Here is a 16234-nt window from a genome sequence, read left to right as displayed (position 1 = left end):
ATGATTTTAGTACCTTTAAAGGGAAACAATACAATTCTGGATGATGTTGGTAAGGCCCAGAATTAATCTAGGGAACTCACTTTGGGCATGTGGAAAGAGATAAAAAGTGCGCTCTTAGCTGTATCACTATTAGCTTACATATTCTCTAGCATTTCAGTTATTTGGCCTATAAGAGAGGGTGGGATATGCACACTATGTTTCTGATTACTTGAATGTTTGTCTCCATATATCCTAAGAACTGAGCCTCAGGGTAAAAAGTTACTAGGTTCTGCATATAAAATGGAAAAAGAAACAACAGAAAAAATGTTTTCTATGTGAGTATAGGTGAAGTTTGCTTTGTGAGTATAGATGAAAATATGAGACCTAGGGAATAGAATCTTTACTATTGACTGTATAGGACACAACGAAAATTAAACTGGGAATTATTTAATAGCTGTGAGACATGCAATAAAATATTTGTCAAACAAAAGTGCATGTCATTTTTATGAAGATTTCCACCTGTGAGTATCAGTTGTTTCATGATATATATTATACCTTACTAGGTTATTAGCTTGTTTTTATGAACACATCTTCCCAGAAGAAGTAGATTTATTTTTTTATTTGTTTATTTATTTTTTTTCTACAATTTATCATGAAATACCCGGAGAATGAAACTTTGAAGATGAAAAGCATATTTACTTTAAATCGTGTTATACTGAGGTCTCTTTGTATAAAATTATTAAATAATTTTCCTGTTTTATGCATCTTTTTAATATAGTGAAAATTTGTACAAATTTGTTATCCAACATGGTAAAAGTCAAATAATTCAAAAGTGGAATATATTTTTTCTTTATTGACCAAAAAAACAGCTTAAGACATTGTGCATGCCTATATTGCACTATAATCGAGACATAGATGAAGCAGTTTAACCATCTGCCATGGCTCCTGGCAACAATAGACATAATAATACAAAATTTGTTGGGGTGGCTCATCGCACACGTCAACCTGTGTTACTTCTTTAGAGATGGTACTTCTTCATCTGGTGTAAGAAATTTTTCCTTCTTCATTCATATGAAAAAGACTGTGCAGCCACAGGACATACTGGATGTAGTTGGCTGAGCTGAAAGTGTCCTGGAAAAGAAAGGAGGTGGGAAAGTATATATATATAGTGTACAGCATATATATATATATATATTTATTTTTATTCAGCTGGAAAACCTTTCATATCCTGTCCATTGTTTGTATATTCAAAATGTATATGGTACCAAAAGAACAGGAGTGAGCAGCTGCATAAGGCAGCCCCACTGCTGAGAAAGACTTGCGTAACCACTCTAACTGTGACTAGAAATGCAACTCCCTGAATATTATTTTTAACGGCATAGCTGAGTCTGTGCTGATAACTGAAATGACCACTGAAAAGGACTTTCCAAGCACTCCTCCTCTAGTGAGGTTATTCTGAAATTCTTTTGTTTAAATTATTTGGCTTATAATGCATGTACCACAGAGCAGAGCCTACCAACACAGGAAAGGCAGAAGTCAGCAAATAGGATCAGTTCTGGGCTTTACTATAAATAAATAAATAAATAAATAAATAAATAAATAAATAATAATTAACCTGCTTCACAGGTGATAACAGATAGCTATGTTCTGTAGTTCCTGTGCAGACAGAGAATCATTCCTATTTTTACAGTAGGGTAAATGTCGCCCTAATTATGTAGGTTTCCCTAGAGAAGTTAGTAGAAAAAGGATGATCTCATAAAGTGATCTGATGCTGAGCTTCCTGAAATACAAATGCATCCTGACTCAATTTCTCTTTCACAGGAATGTAAGAAACACAGACACGTACAAACATACAAGCACAGGAAAATGAAGACCATGAAGAGAGGAAGGGACAGCAGAACCCTCTAAGTAAGGAGTGGGGAAAACAAACAAACAAACAAACAAACAAACAAAAAACAGTTTACATATAGTTCTTAGAGAACTTCAGGTCACTTTGCCTGTATTGAGACACTGATCATCAGGAGCCTCCAGGTGAGCTCTGCTATTCCCACTGGTTATCCTGCTTTTCATCTAGATGAGCCTCTTCCCATAGCACAGCTGGCAGAAATGAACATATGCCCACATCTCAGCATCATCATTTGAAAGTGGCAAGGTTTTGGTAGTGGAAGGCAATAAAGGTGGCTTCTGTGAGAAGAATCCAGAATCTGCACCATGTTAGATAAGGGACCCGCTGCTGGCCAGAGCTGAGCCAATAAGCGATGTTGTTTGCCTCTGTAAGAGCATATTTAAGAAAGGAAAAATAAATAATAATAAAAAACCTGCTGTGCAACAGCAGCTGGGAGAGTGAGGAGTGAGAACCAGCCCTGCAGACCCCAAGGTCAGTGCAGAAGGAGGGCAGGAGGTGCCCCAGGCACACAGCAGCAGTTCCCCTGCGGCCTGTGGAGAGGCCCCTGGTGGAGCAGGCTGTCCCCCTGCAGCCCATGGGTCCCACACGGAGCAGATCTCCACGCTGCAGCCCGTGGAGGAGCCCCCGGTGGAACAGTTGAATGTGGCCTGGAGGAGGCTGCGGCCCATGGAGAGCCCGCAGGAGCAGGCCCGGGCCGGAGCTGCAGCCCGTGGAGAGGAGCCCACGCAGGAGCAGGGGGTCTGGGGGGAGCTGCCTCCCATGGAGGACCCATGTTGGAGCAGTTTGCTCCTGATAGATGGACCCCGTGGTATGGACCCACATTTGGAGCAGTTCTTGAAGATCTGCTGCCTGTGGGAAGCCCACACAGGATCAGTTTGGGCGGGACGGCATCCCATGGGAGGGACCCCACGTGGAGCAGGGTCAGAGAGTGACTATGAGGGAATGGTGAAGTGCTATAGACTGACCACAACCCCCATTCCCTTGTGCCACTCAGGTCAGGGGGGAGAAGGTGGAAGAGGGTGGATGGGGGGAAGGCATTTTTGGTTTCTTTCCTTTGTTTCTCACTTTTCTAGCTTGTTAGTAATAGTCAATAAATTTTATTATCTCCTTACGCCGAGTCTGTTTTGCCCATCACAATAATTGTTGATCAGTCTCCCCTTCCTTATCTCAAACCTTGAGCCCTTTGCATCGTATTTTCTCTCCCTTTCCCTTTGAGGAGGGGGGAGTGAGAGAGTCGTTGTGGTGGAGCTTGGCTTTAGCCAAGTAAAATCACCACACCAGCACTGACTGTAATTTAGTTTTGTGCCTGTACTCCAGGCTGAGTTCCAGAGCAGCGGCTGCAGCGGACTTGGTGTGTTTTGGTGTCTGTCCAGGACAAAGCCAGGGCTATTAGTCTAGCAGAGAGGCAAGTGGATAGCCATAGAAATACTCAGGTGATCTCACCTGGATGTACCCTTAATGTAAAATAATGTTAGGCCTATTTAACCCTATTAAATACAGCTATGCTGATATTATTAAAACAGAAGACAACTCTACATGGCTTTTTTTTTTCTTTCTTTTTTTCTTTTCATCAGTTTCAGGCCCCACCTTATATTCTTCAATTTGCTTTCTTCAGTTCTTTGAGTTCCCTATTACTGCCTTTCTTCCTGCTCACTCTTCCTTTCTTCTTATCTATTTGGAAACTACCAAACCAAGAGAGATTTAACAGACAACCCTCATCTTTCATATGTGAAAGCTCTATGAATGTAATGGGGACAAATACCATCCTAGAAATGTAAACATGACAAGAAAAAAAGCCTACAGAAACTATATGTGCTTGCCATTCAAAGGTGCATAGCTTCTTTAAGATGACAGGTTCAGTCAGCATATTTCAGCAGACTTGGGCTATTTCAGTTCACCGCTTGCATATTTTATATCAAGTGACCTGCCAAATGTCATGAAGAGGTGAACAGGGAATAGAGAAATCAGTCAAGGTGATGGATGAGCTGCAGGCTTGATTATTTATTCAAATTATTCCCACAACGATTGAGTCTTGCTGATTGCAGACAGCATTTTGTCACAATCATTAGGAAAGGGCAAAGGTGACAGAAATTTAATGGCCAAATTAGAGTTATTGAACACTGCCAAGTATGACAATAGCTTTAAAATCTGAAGTAGAAAACTGTCTTCATCAGTGACCAGTAACATTTAGAGCTCTTTTCTCTAAACTATCTGTCTTTTTGTTCTTGAAAGTGTACATGCAACTCCAAAGGCATTCCAGAGGATAAATTCAGTACCTTCCAGTTTCACTTCAGGCCCTTTGTCTTTAAGTAAGCATAGTATCTCACCATTCTCTCCAATTCCCCTTGAAATGTTTTGGGGAAAAAATGCTTCAAATATGTCTTTGCACACTCCTCTCTTTCCTTGTTATGTTAGTTCATTTCAGTGTGACAGAAGCAGCAAGAAGGCAGCACACTAGGATGATGCTGAAAAGTGATCTGACACAGCCAAGGTCAGCATTCCCCTTGACAGCAAGGGGGAGAAGATTTCCTCTGATGACTCCAACACATTTATATAAAATCACATACATCTATTTCATCTCAAACAACCCCCTGATGCTCTGTTGATTTGATTATTGAAAATGTATTTAAACATCAAGAATTGCTGTAAGTTCACACCTCTGTAAAACCTTTAGTGGTGATAATTATAAAATGCAAAATCCATTATTTTTTTATATCAGAAGATTTTACATTTACGCCTAGATTCATCCCACTTGACTTTAGGCACTTTACTGAAATGCTTAAGTTAGGAAAAGTTGTTCTTATAAGATCTTGCAGGCAGGTATTTATGGAGGGCCATTTAAAACTATGGTTGACATCAGTTTGGACTTTCACCAGTTTCACCTGGAATTTCTGCTATGATCCAAGAGTTTATAGAAATGAATGCTGAAAAAATACACCTGGGTATATCAACTGATCAGAGCTGGTTGCACTGTGCAGCCATGAAAAACAAATGACATCAGGGTCACTAAGCTGAGGCATTTGCAACACAGTTCAGAGGAACTGTTGACATTATCTGGCCTCCTGTCCAGCTTTGGTGGAGTGCTACATACCAGTCTCACTAGACAGAAAAAGTAAATTCAAAATGAAAGATGTATTGAGAATGGTCCCTTCCATTATCATATGAGTGGAAAGCTTTTCTTGTGAGAGCAGCCCAAGGAGTCTGGGTTTTTAATCTTAAAAAACAAAGATGAACTGTCACAATCCCTTTCTATAAATTTACCAGATTTATTAAGTGAGTCAAAAATACTAAAACATGCTTGTTTAAGAACTAACAATAATTCATCAAATTCTATACTTGCAACTGAAAGATCTCTAATTGTCAGAGAAGTGAGATTCTTTAACCATTTTCCAAAGACATTCTGAAGACAAAAGACTTGTTGCATTCACAATGCAGTTTATGAAAGACACTGAATAATGTGTTTGCTTGAGTTGATGAGGCATGTGATCTGGGAACCTACTCTCTAGGCTCCTTGTTTCTCAGAAAATCCATTGTGGTGATAAGCACTATAATATTACAATTAACCAGATTAGGCCTTCAAACCAGACTGGTTTAGAGCAGTGTAAATCCATATCACCTCCAAAATTAACAATAGGACATGTTTTCCATGGAAGGAAACTCATCTTCTAGAATTTTCCAAAACTACTAATCTTCAGGCCTAGGGAGATATATCTTCATCTTCAGCTTGCTGCTCTATGCCCTCAGTCCCCAGTTCTTTATTTTGAACTGACTTGCAGAAGGAAATTATAATTCAAACCAGTCCTTTTACAGAATGTAAAATGTTAACCAGGTTCTTTATTTGTTTCTCCTCTGTGCAGTTTCAAAGGCCTCCAGCTCCTTGCTTGGCTGGTCTTTAAATAGCATACAGTCATGACTTTGATAAATTGCCATTTACGTGGACAGGAGCAGGATCTGTCAAAGAATTAGTTACTATCCTTTATCTCTGTGAAATATAAATTAAACTCCACTTTCCACTCAAAATCAGCATTAACATTTTACAGAAAACTGGTTGGGTTATTTTCAGGTTTGTCTCTGCACTCCTTCCCGATTCTGATGTTAAAAGGCAGCACAGGGATTGAAAAGGCTCCTGCAGAGCTCTTAGTGATTATGCTCTTTGCAAGGTATAGAAGTAAAGAGGTAAAATGAATACTGAGGGTGGGAAGGCTTCAGTTTCCAGACCTTTTATTACGACATGTTTTATGAGCTTTTCATTCTCACAGACAATCTTAGCAACATGATAAAGAGAGCTCAGAGATTATCGATTTGCATTCTGTTTAGTAGGGCTGCTGACTGGAAGTCAAGTCAATGCAGAATGAGCTTTGGCAGGCTAAATCTTGATAAGGTCTGAAGTAAAACATGAGCTGTTCATTCATCGCCTTTTGTTTGGCTAATCAAAAGCAGAGAAATATAGCTATTGTGAAGCCTTATTTTGAGTGCGATAGAGGATCATCTAATCATGACAGCATGTGGCAATAATTGTCTAAATTACACACCAGCTTGTAAATACAGTTCCTCGTATTGCACTTATGGAATTCAGCATACTTGTACTATTGACTGTATTACCTACTATATTGACTTATGGACAAAGCAGAATTTGCATAGGCTGCTGAACTGTTACTATGTCAGATTCCACTATGAGAGTCTGAACACAATTTCCTGTACAACTTCAGAAAAATTCACAGCCAAATAACTAGAATGCCAATAGTAGATAAAACAAAGAATTAACAGTGAAAGCAAAATATCACAGTAAAAATGGCAGCTGTTATTTTGTAAAGGCAATTATTTAAGTATCTCTATATCATATCTCAGTATCATATGAATGAGAATGGGTTTCCAGTACTCGAGCACAACATGAAAGATATCCAATACAGACATTTGTTAGTTCCTGTTGCAAACATCAATAAAATAGAAACGTAAAACTAAATAGAGAATTTTCTCATGAACTACTGGTAAAAGCCTTTGCCTCTCCTTGCTCTTACATGAAGATTGTATATTTGAGAGCTTACTTGAACCACACCTATTCAGTTGTATTTCAGCAATAATAATATAATTAATATAATATAATCAATATAATATAACATAACATAATATAGAAAATTAAAGCCTGCTGGGTTGTTTGTGCTAATGATGCTTTTATTGGGAGTGAAGAACCACTTCCCTTTCCTGTCCCACCTTTTCTTAACTCTTGTAAAATATATTGCATTATTGATAGGACAGCTTCCACAAGAAAATCAATTCTATTTAGCAGGAAAATTATTTATTAACCCATTTTTGTGCATTCTGTTAAGTGTGAGTTCAAAATACCTGGTCCAAATTCTTATGTATTATGCAACTACAGATCAAAGAGGACTCAGTCAAGATCCATGAAGTATCTTGGAATTTATCTTAGTAAAAATAAGTCTATTTTTTTCCAAATGATTTACCACAGCTGTCCAAGTCTACAAATTACTTCATCTTTTCATTGTTATTTAACCATTCAGGCTCAATGACCACGTCCTTTGGAGCTTCTCATTCTGATCTAAAAACCACCAGGACAAGGATAAATGTTAATCTGAAAGGTTTGTTAATAAGAAGGTAATGCCTGCCACACTTTTAGAAAGCCACTAACAATTGCACCAGAAATAACGGGAACAGAATTTGTAGTGAACAGTATTTAATTTATTTATTTTTAATGCGTCTGTTCAAAAATCAATTGTGAAGTCCTTCTAAGTTGACAGCAATTAATAAGTAAAAGTTAGCTGTCACACATTTGATTACAAATGAATTATTTCAATCATCTCTCATTTGTGATACGATTGGTATTTTTCAGTTTAGTCTTAAAATATTTTCTTATTATGAGCTTCTTAGAAAAAAAATAAGTAGCAAATATTCTACAGATATGTTTTTGCATTTATGTTAAAATTTGTTAAAATTTCTGGATGCACAAACAAAAATCTGAAGAATATATTGGCTCTTCTACTGTAAAACTTTTAAAACTGTCTGTTAACCAAACATATTTCTATCAAAGACACTATTTGTAAATTATTACATTTATCAACCAGTCCTACTCAGTATAACACTAAATTTTGTATGAGAAGAAATGTGAATTTACACTGCAATTACACAAATATGTGGCCACATGATACAAAGAAAATGGAGCCAGACTCTTCTTGGAGGAACACAGCTGTAGGACAAGAGAAAAAGTACGCAATTTGGAGGACTGGAAATTTCAATTGCACATGAGGACTTTTTTCTAACTATTAGGGTTGTCAAATACAGGACCAGAACATCCAAAAGGGTTATGGTGCCTACACTTTTGAATGTGTTCAAGGCTCAAAAGGACAAGTTGATTTGGTTAGACCTGTGTCTAGACCACTTGACTTCATGAGGTCCCATCCAGCCTGAAATACTCTGTGATCACTCCAAACACTTTGAGGACCTATCGCCTTTACTCAAATGAGTATTTGAACAAAACTTTTGAAATGCCAATTATTTCTAAATGTTTTTCCTTTGCTAAACTGGGTTGGGCACACACATTCAGAGGCAGTGATAGCTTTAGTCATTTTCCACAGAAAACCAAGCAGAAAATGTAGTTAATCAAATGCTGACATGTAGTTCTTTAGAACAGCCACATCCAGGTTATATTTAACTTTCTACGATCTGAAAAAGTAAAAGATTCAGGCAACAAAGTATCATTGCTGGGAACATTAATTTTGGATTCTATTAGCCAGGCCCCAATCAAAGCTTTCTTTGTTAGGTAGGTCAAACCTTCTCATCCTCTTACAAAGCCAAAACACAGCAGAAACAAAGACAATACATCAGGAGACCAAAACCCAGATGACTTTCTCAAGGCAGCTGCAAAGCAAACTACGGATCATATTCACAGCTGGTGTCAATCAGATCAATCAGATCAGATCAGATCAGATCTTCTAACCTGAAGAAGTAACACTGTCTTACTGAAGATGAGCATCTGGTCCCATACACAATGTTAAGTAATAAAATCTGTTTATAGAAAAGAACTGATATGACAGTTTGAAAACACGGTGATTGAGACATCTTGGAAAAACTTATTTGTAGGGTATATACGAATTCGTGACAACTTTAACAATGGAAGGAAGACATTTACATTAAAGCCTAGTCTTTTGGACATGTTAAGTGACACAACCCTTTCACAGAGGTATTCCAGGGTGCCAAGTCTCAGCCTTTGCCTTACCATGCTTAAAAGGCATCACACACAATTGAACTGAGTGTTACCATAAATCCATTTCAGTCCAGTTCCTGTTGCAGGGCTCACAGAATGGAGAGACACCTGCCCTGTCACCAGCACGCAGTCACTCCAAATCACACAATAGATGCTCTTCAGTGGTTTAGTGATGGTGCCTAGATACATTTCATTATTCTGGCACACCCAGATCTCCTGTACGTCAATGTGTTGACAACCTTTGGTTTCACATACTGAACAGTACTACTGTCACTGTTAGGTTTCTGGTAAGGAAATACATATTCAAGAGGAGGCAAAGGACAAATCTGCCTTTTTTGTTTGTTTGTTTTCCTTCTGGTCACACTACTTCGTCTGAATAGTAATTTTATATTAGTAAAAATAGCAAAGTGACAAAACAAAGCAAAACAATAATTCCATAGGTAAGGTCTCCTTAAATGTTAAGATAGACATAAACCATAGGGGACAATTCCATTTAAGTTTCAAAAATAAATTTCAGTCTTAGAAAAAGCTGCATAATTAAAGCAAGCAACCAACGACAACAACAACAACAACAAAACACCTAAATGTTATTTTTACTTTAATATTCAAATCTAATTGTGCAAAAATATCCATTTTGGATGAAACATTGATGAGTTAATCTGGACTGTAAAGCACCCAGGTTCATAAGCCTAGCCTACTTAATACATAGTTCATCATTTGACACGAATTAAGAAAAGCACTACATGAATATACATATTACCATTAGCTGTCAAGTTTTGAGCTTACAGGTGTGGAGACCATACAGTGGGACCTAATAAGATAAATCAGAAAACTTCATAACCTCTGCTTGTTCTCTCTTTCCTGCCCTTTGTGCTATGCCCCATTAGGCAATACCTTCCCAGTCTTTCTGTCTCCCAGAAACTTCACTGAACTTAGAACTTTGCTTTATAAATCTTCAAGAAACTCTATGCCAAAGCAGTAGTGATAGAAATTAAATTTTAAAATAAAAAGGAAGTAGGGATCTTTGTGCAGTAAAATGTCTCAAGAAGGTATGTTATGCCTCAGCTAAACAAGGATGAGATTCAAAATGACACTGAAAGACTTAGCAACAGTGCTGTCACATCACTCTTACCAAAACCACTTTCCATTAATCATAGTGTAAGTGGTATTCGCTATTCCTTCAACCTGAAGTTTCAGTGTAAGAAATCTGCAAGCGCTTTATAATTTAAAGGTTGATGAAGAATCTTGATGATAAAATAATCAGCAAACATATATATATAAGCAAAATAGTACATTCAAAGTCAGAGATCTATTTCTGTGTGTTTTGAGTCATACAACAGTAAAATAAAACTACCAGATAAAGTACTTAAAGACTGCTTTTGCTGCCTCAGACTGGCATCAGGTACTTATACTAAGTATCTATTTAAAAACAATACATTTGCTACTGCTGTCAGGATAGTTTTACATGCGCTTTATTCACTGCTTTATGTATGAGGTACTTGCTGGTTTTAATGTTAGATTTTCTGATCATCTCAGGATTATTTCAGTTCAAAGAAGAAAAAAAAAAAAAAAGAAAAAAATGCTCAATAGGTTTAATACCATATATGTTTTGGTAGCTATTGTAGGCTTCCCAATACTATTATCAGCCTTACATATCTTGCTTGTCCTGTAGTTAAGGTCTCTGTGTGGCAAGGTTTATGGAAAACTTCTTGAGTAACAGTTATCAATAAGATCTCTGTTAGCAAGTGGGAAATAGACTTGTCTCCACTTGCTTGAAAAATGTTTTTACTTAAATAAAAGCAAAGAAAATAGAGATATTTTTCTCTGATTATGCAGTCATTACTGTATAAGAGTGTCCATTCACTGCCAGGGAGATGCTGTGAGCAGGGGGCAGAAGGAAACGGGAGCATTTGCTGAGTTTGATTGTTCCCAGAAGCTGATTTAGGAAAGGGAGCGTCTGAGTCCGATTGCATACAAAGACTATCTCCTCACTCAGGATCTTATGCGGAACAAGAGAAAGCAAGCTGCAAGTTCCAACTCAGCAGAAAATTGCTGAGTTCAAGAGTCTTTTAAATAATTTCACTCCCCTTGGTCACTTGTTATTGCAGTTAACATTTCAGTCAAGAGTGCAAACATATATGTCTGCTAGTGTCTCGATGATAGGAAAAGAACTACTGTATTTTTAGAGGTGAAATGTGCACTTTTTTACTGCATGGCAAATAATTGTGTGGAACAAAGAATAAAAATGGGAGAGGCCTTTATGTTTACGAAGTAGGCAATGTGTGCACTTCTGCAGCACTCATACTTCCTCTCTCCCAATATAATTCACTCTAATACAAAAGAGCAGAACTTGTCAAATGAGCATGGGCACCCATTTCCACTACTGAAATGGCAGGCAGCACAGATGAATGGCCGCCTCCTTTGGGAGACATTTAGAGGCCTCCAAGTCTCAAACTCTGCAGTGAACACCTAAGAAGTTGTCGTGGCATTTATGGAGTGTAAGGTGGGAATTGAGCCATGCCAAGTCTGCTATTACTCCAGAGTGGCTGTTTCCTGTCCTCACTAATCTCAGTCAAGAATCACTGCTGGACTTCATGCCAAGAACTGCATTTATACATTAGATTTTGTGTGGCTATCAAAATAACATTCAGGGTTTGGAAAAGCCCCATGAGAATTGCTTGATGTTCACATGGAAGGGAAGTGAAGAAGGAAGTAAAGAGCTTCAACCCCCCTGGTTTTTATGGGAGGAGGTACTGGGATGTTAGGCTTTCCACTGAGACATTATGATTTCTAAAGAGGTGGGAGGTGGTGATTGTCAATAGACAGTAGAAAAAAAGGAGGAAAAAAAAAAAAAAAAAGGCTTATACTTGTCTTCTATAATAAAGGACCAATAATGTTTCAGGGGAGACAGAAAGAGAGGATTTGACTTAAATCTCTAGGTGACTCAGGAAAAGATGGAAAATACAAGCTAACATTCCTGTACAAAAGACCCTAATAAGTGATCTAGTAATTGGATCATCCACAACCCATCTGCTGGACACACAGAAAGAAAAAATCAGTAAGGATCATTTTATTTCTGCCATACTTCAGGTTTTTTAAACCTTTGTAACTGTTGTTTAAGATTTCACAGATAAATATTGCTTGTTCTTGCCTTAATGTGGGTTGAATGAAAGGTAACTTCAGGGTAAAGGACAATTTAAGGGCTAACAGCTAACATCAAAGCATCATTCCTGTGCAGAGCAAATTCTTGTAACTGCAGATCTAGACTGCTCCTGTGACACATGTGACTTTGGCTTCCAGAGTACAGAATGGCACAAGGGAAAGGAGGAAACTTGAGGACTGACATATTAAATAACCTACCTTGAGAACAAAATCAGCTCACCTGAAGCAAACTCTGTTCACTTGTGAGCTGAATATTTCTCTATACTCCACTGACAAGATCTCCTTTGAGTGCAGTGAGAGCTTAGATGCTCAATGGACATAGAGACAAAATCCTACCTAGATGTGCATTGTACAGATGATCCCAGGAGCCAACAGAACAGGCAAGCTTTGAGAGGAAGAACTCTCAGCAGCCAGCATTTGCTAAAAAAGCTTTCTGGCATTGGCAAAGTGCCTTGTGAAGAATATCGGCAAAGTCCAAGAGCCCTTAGTGACTATAAAACTACTTATAAGCGTATGTCTATGTAAATCAAATATGGCACAAAAAGTCCTAAGCTGGTGGTGACTGCGTCTTTTAAAAAAGCTGAAGCAGTTTACTTGCTTTAGCTTTGCTGGGTCGGAGCCAGTCAAATCAGCCTTTCCTTCTAGAATCGTGCACTAGAACGAATGCAGTGCCACCATAATGCTACTCTGTTGGTCTGAGATTCGGTTTCATATTTCTGCCTGGCACTGTGCTGCACTAGGCAGACACGTCAGTTTGGAAACCTTTAACCCCACTGTGATTTATAAGCGTGCCCTGTGTTTCTGCCAGAAAGTGGGCACCAAAAAGTCTAAAGTCTGAAAGCTCTGAGCAGGTAATTCAACCATAGCCAAGCTAGGGGATGCTTTTCGTATGTGAAGGGGAGAACATCTAATGCACTGAAGAATGCAAGGCAGGAGAAGGCAATATTCTTCTAACCATCCTATTATAGCCAACAGCCCCAGAGTCAGAAACCAGGACAGAATGGGAGACTTATATTCACATATTAATCTGTCTATCTGAGTAAGAAAACTGCCTTTTGAGAGAACAGACTTAATTTTTTCCTGGTGAAATTTTACCACTTTGTCAAAGACAAATATCTGTTTAAATAAAGGTGAAACTTCATTTTCCCTTCTTGAAACCATCTTGTCTACTGAATAAAAGACGAACATTTCCTGATTCTGCTCCTGGGACTGATATCCAGGCCAAATCTCTCTTGGCACTTTAGCGACTGCTCAGCATGAGCATCAATTCCCTTCAGTCTCCACTGTGCAACCCTTTTGACTGGATGAGTCACTGCAAATGTACATGCATCCAGGCTGCAAGCAGCCCTCTTTGTTCAGTCTCAGGAGAGGGTTGTATGCAGCAACTTCTTTTTTTCTGACCCTCTGCAATATGTCCCACAACCCTTAGGTATACCAGATTTGCTGTTCAGTTACAGAATGACTACTTTTGCAAGGGAGACAGGAATTAGTAGTTTTCTATATGTGCAATGAGTCTAGTAGTTGCAAAAAGTTGTTTTTAAAGCACATATGCAATGACTCCTACAGTTTCCCAGAAAATTCAAGCATGACTGCATATTTGCAGAATGACTACATGATGTACAGCACATACCTTCCCCTCTCGTGACAGACGATGGAGTATGGTTAGGGTGGAAAAACTCCGAGGAAAATGGTTTCTGGAAACAAGCTAGTCTTGCCACTAGGACAATACTTCTGTCCCACTATTAGCTAGTCCTGGAACAGAAAAAGCATCTCTTATGTGGGAGGTTACTTAGGTGTCTCCAAGCCTGCCTCCTGCTCCTCTGGTTCTAGCCTGAAGTAACTGGTTCACATTGTACAGACAATGGATACAATGAGGGATACAGTTTATGTATTTCTAGGTATAAGTCCTTCCAACCTAAATTCCTAAATTAAAAACAGTCACTCAGTCACAATCTGTGTCTCCCAAAAGCTTTTGTACACATTACCTAATTTCACTTTAGCTTGATTTCTGAGGAGTGATGGCCATGACCTAAAGTTCCTAAAAATTTTAAGAAATGTTGTAGGTGGTGAGATTTAGGAAAAAGCTTCATCATAAGTAAGTTTCTAATGGGCACAAGCAAATTTCAAAGAGAAAAAGAGTGTCTTTAAGCACAATAAACTCAGAGTGTGCAGTCAAGCAGAAGGCAAATCCCAAGAATATGAAATTTTGTTTGTTCTAATGGTAATGACATTACTTTTTGGGTTGAACAAAGCATTAGGTTGGCTAGCTACTAACATGGCACTATTCAGGATAGGCATAGCAGGAGTGTAAAAATGTCATCCAGCAAGTAACAAGATCCTGTGATGGGAGTAGTTGGTTGTTTGATGTACTTGAACACAGCAGTTCATATCAATTCACCACAGTACATAACGTTTTTTAACACAAAAAGTAGAGTCAAATGCTGCATTCCAGCTCCAGCCAAATTGCTATTTACTTTGACAACTAGAACAGAGAGGACTTAGTTCTTGTGTGGTCTAATGCTATTTAAGTAGGATGTTGTGCCACTTTCTCATAAGCTAAAATGATCATTTGAACACAAAGGTAAACATAATGAGCAGCTTATCTACAGAGGCTAAGGAAATATTTTATTTATTTTAAGAAAAAAAAAAAGAAAATTGAGGAAGCAATTGTAAACACTAATGAAGGAAAGAATGTTTTGACAAATATAATGCTGGTACGTTTTTATAGTAAGGACAATGAAAACTTACCAAAACTTACCTCACCTCACCTCTATGCTTTTTCCTTCTCAAATTAACTTCAATAACTACCAGACTAGGACACAAATGCAATATATGGGAAAATCTGGAGTTATGATGAATTTTTGTGTTTCTTGGTTCATGTAAATGTGGCAGCCAGTAGCTATTTTCATTTGGATTTCAGCAACAGGTTTTCTGTTTAGCTTAGGATCCCAAAGCATCAGAGCCATTGAGGGACAGCAGATCCCAGTGCTGCCTGCTAATTAGGAGCCTTACAAATGTAGGTCACAAAAACAAAAGCAAAGCTTTTCCGGGGGAAGACAAACGTGTGATTTGCGAATGAAAAGCCAGGAAGTTTTAAAAGTGAAACAGAAGTATTTTCAATCAGGCTCTTCTTACAAATGAAAGCAGTGAAAACTCTTGGCTCTTAGCACTTTAAGGGGAGAGAAGATTTTCTTAACCCTTTATTCTTGTAGATAAACTGAAATTCCAGCCAGTTAGTGTTAGAAACATCTTTTCCATTGCTTATCAGAATGATGAATTTGTTTGAGAAATATAAAATGACAGAGCTAACCTTTATACAGAAGTAACAGGAAAAAAGAGGTATAATAATCTCTTGTTCCTCTAGCTGTTTTCAGACTGGACTTTGTTAAACACTGCTGTAGTCTCACTCCCTCATTCAGTACCAAGCACACTTCAAATTTGTTGTTGCTTGAATATTTATTTTCCTCAAATTTTCTTTAATTGTGAAATATGTTTCAAAGTTAGTTGAACATTTTCACATTTGAAGATCCTTCACTGGAAAAAAAAAAAAAAGTGTGTTTGTTCTTAATCAAAGTGTAACGTCTCCACTATGTGACTTCTGAAGATGCAATTATTCTCTCCTTTCAAAAGACTGACAAGCTGCCTGATTATACAGCCTCACAGATAATAAAATGTATTCTAGAAAAGAATTTACAGTAGTACGGCCCCAGTCCACACATGTATAACTGCCTTGCTGAAGAACTGCCTGTTATTAAAAATCTAACAATCTATCTTTTGCCTTACTGAAGTCAACAGAAGGGTCTTTTCTCTTACTGACATTAATTTAAATGTAGACTGATTTACTAAGAAAAGGAATCTGAGCCTGAAGTCAAAAGAAAGGTAGCTACTGCAGCCCCCCAGCTCTACATTTACATTTGCATGTATTTTTAAGGCTTGTGTTCCTTTCCCAACAAATATTTTTGAAGTAA

General features: G+C 38.0%; 1 long non-coding RNA gene across 1 annotated transcript; it reads right to left on the bottom strand.

Annotated features, from left to right (window-relative positions):
* Positions 1–308: 308 nt before the first annotated feature.
* Positions 309–15937, bottom strand: LOC106040480 (uncharacterized). The gene is made up of 3 exons (XR_001209915.3): positions 15025–15937; positions 13897–14018; positions 309–1110 (listed from the first exon to the last, which is right to left on the bottom strand). It is a non-coding gene; the product is annotated as an uncharacterized lncRNA (long non-coding RNA).
* Positions 15938–16234: the final 297 nt, after the last annotated feature.

The sequence above is a fragment of the Anser cygnoides genome, chromosome 1, assembly GCF_040182565.1.
Source record: "Anser cygnoides isolate HZ-2024a breed goose chromosome 1, Taihu_goose_T2T_genome, whole genome shotgun sequence".
In the NCBI taxonomy this organism is placed as follows: domain Eukaryota; kingdom Metazoa; phylum Chordata; class Aves; order Anseriformes; family Anatidae; genus Anser; species Anser cygnoides.
This window is presented reverse-complemented; position numbering and strand designations above follow the sequence as displayed.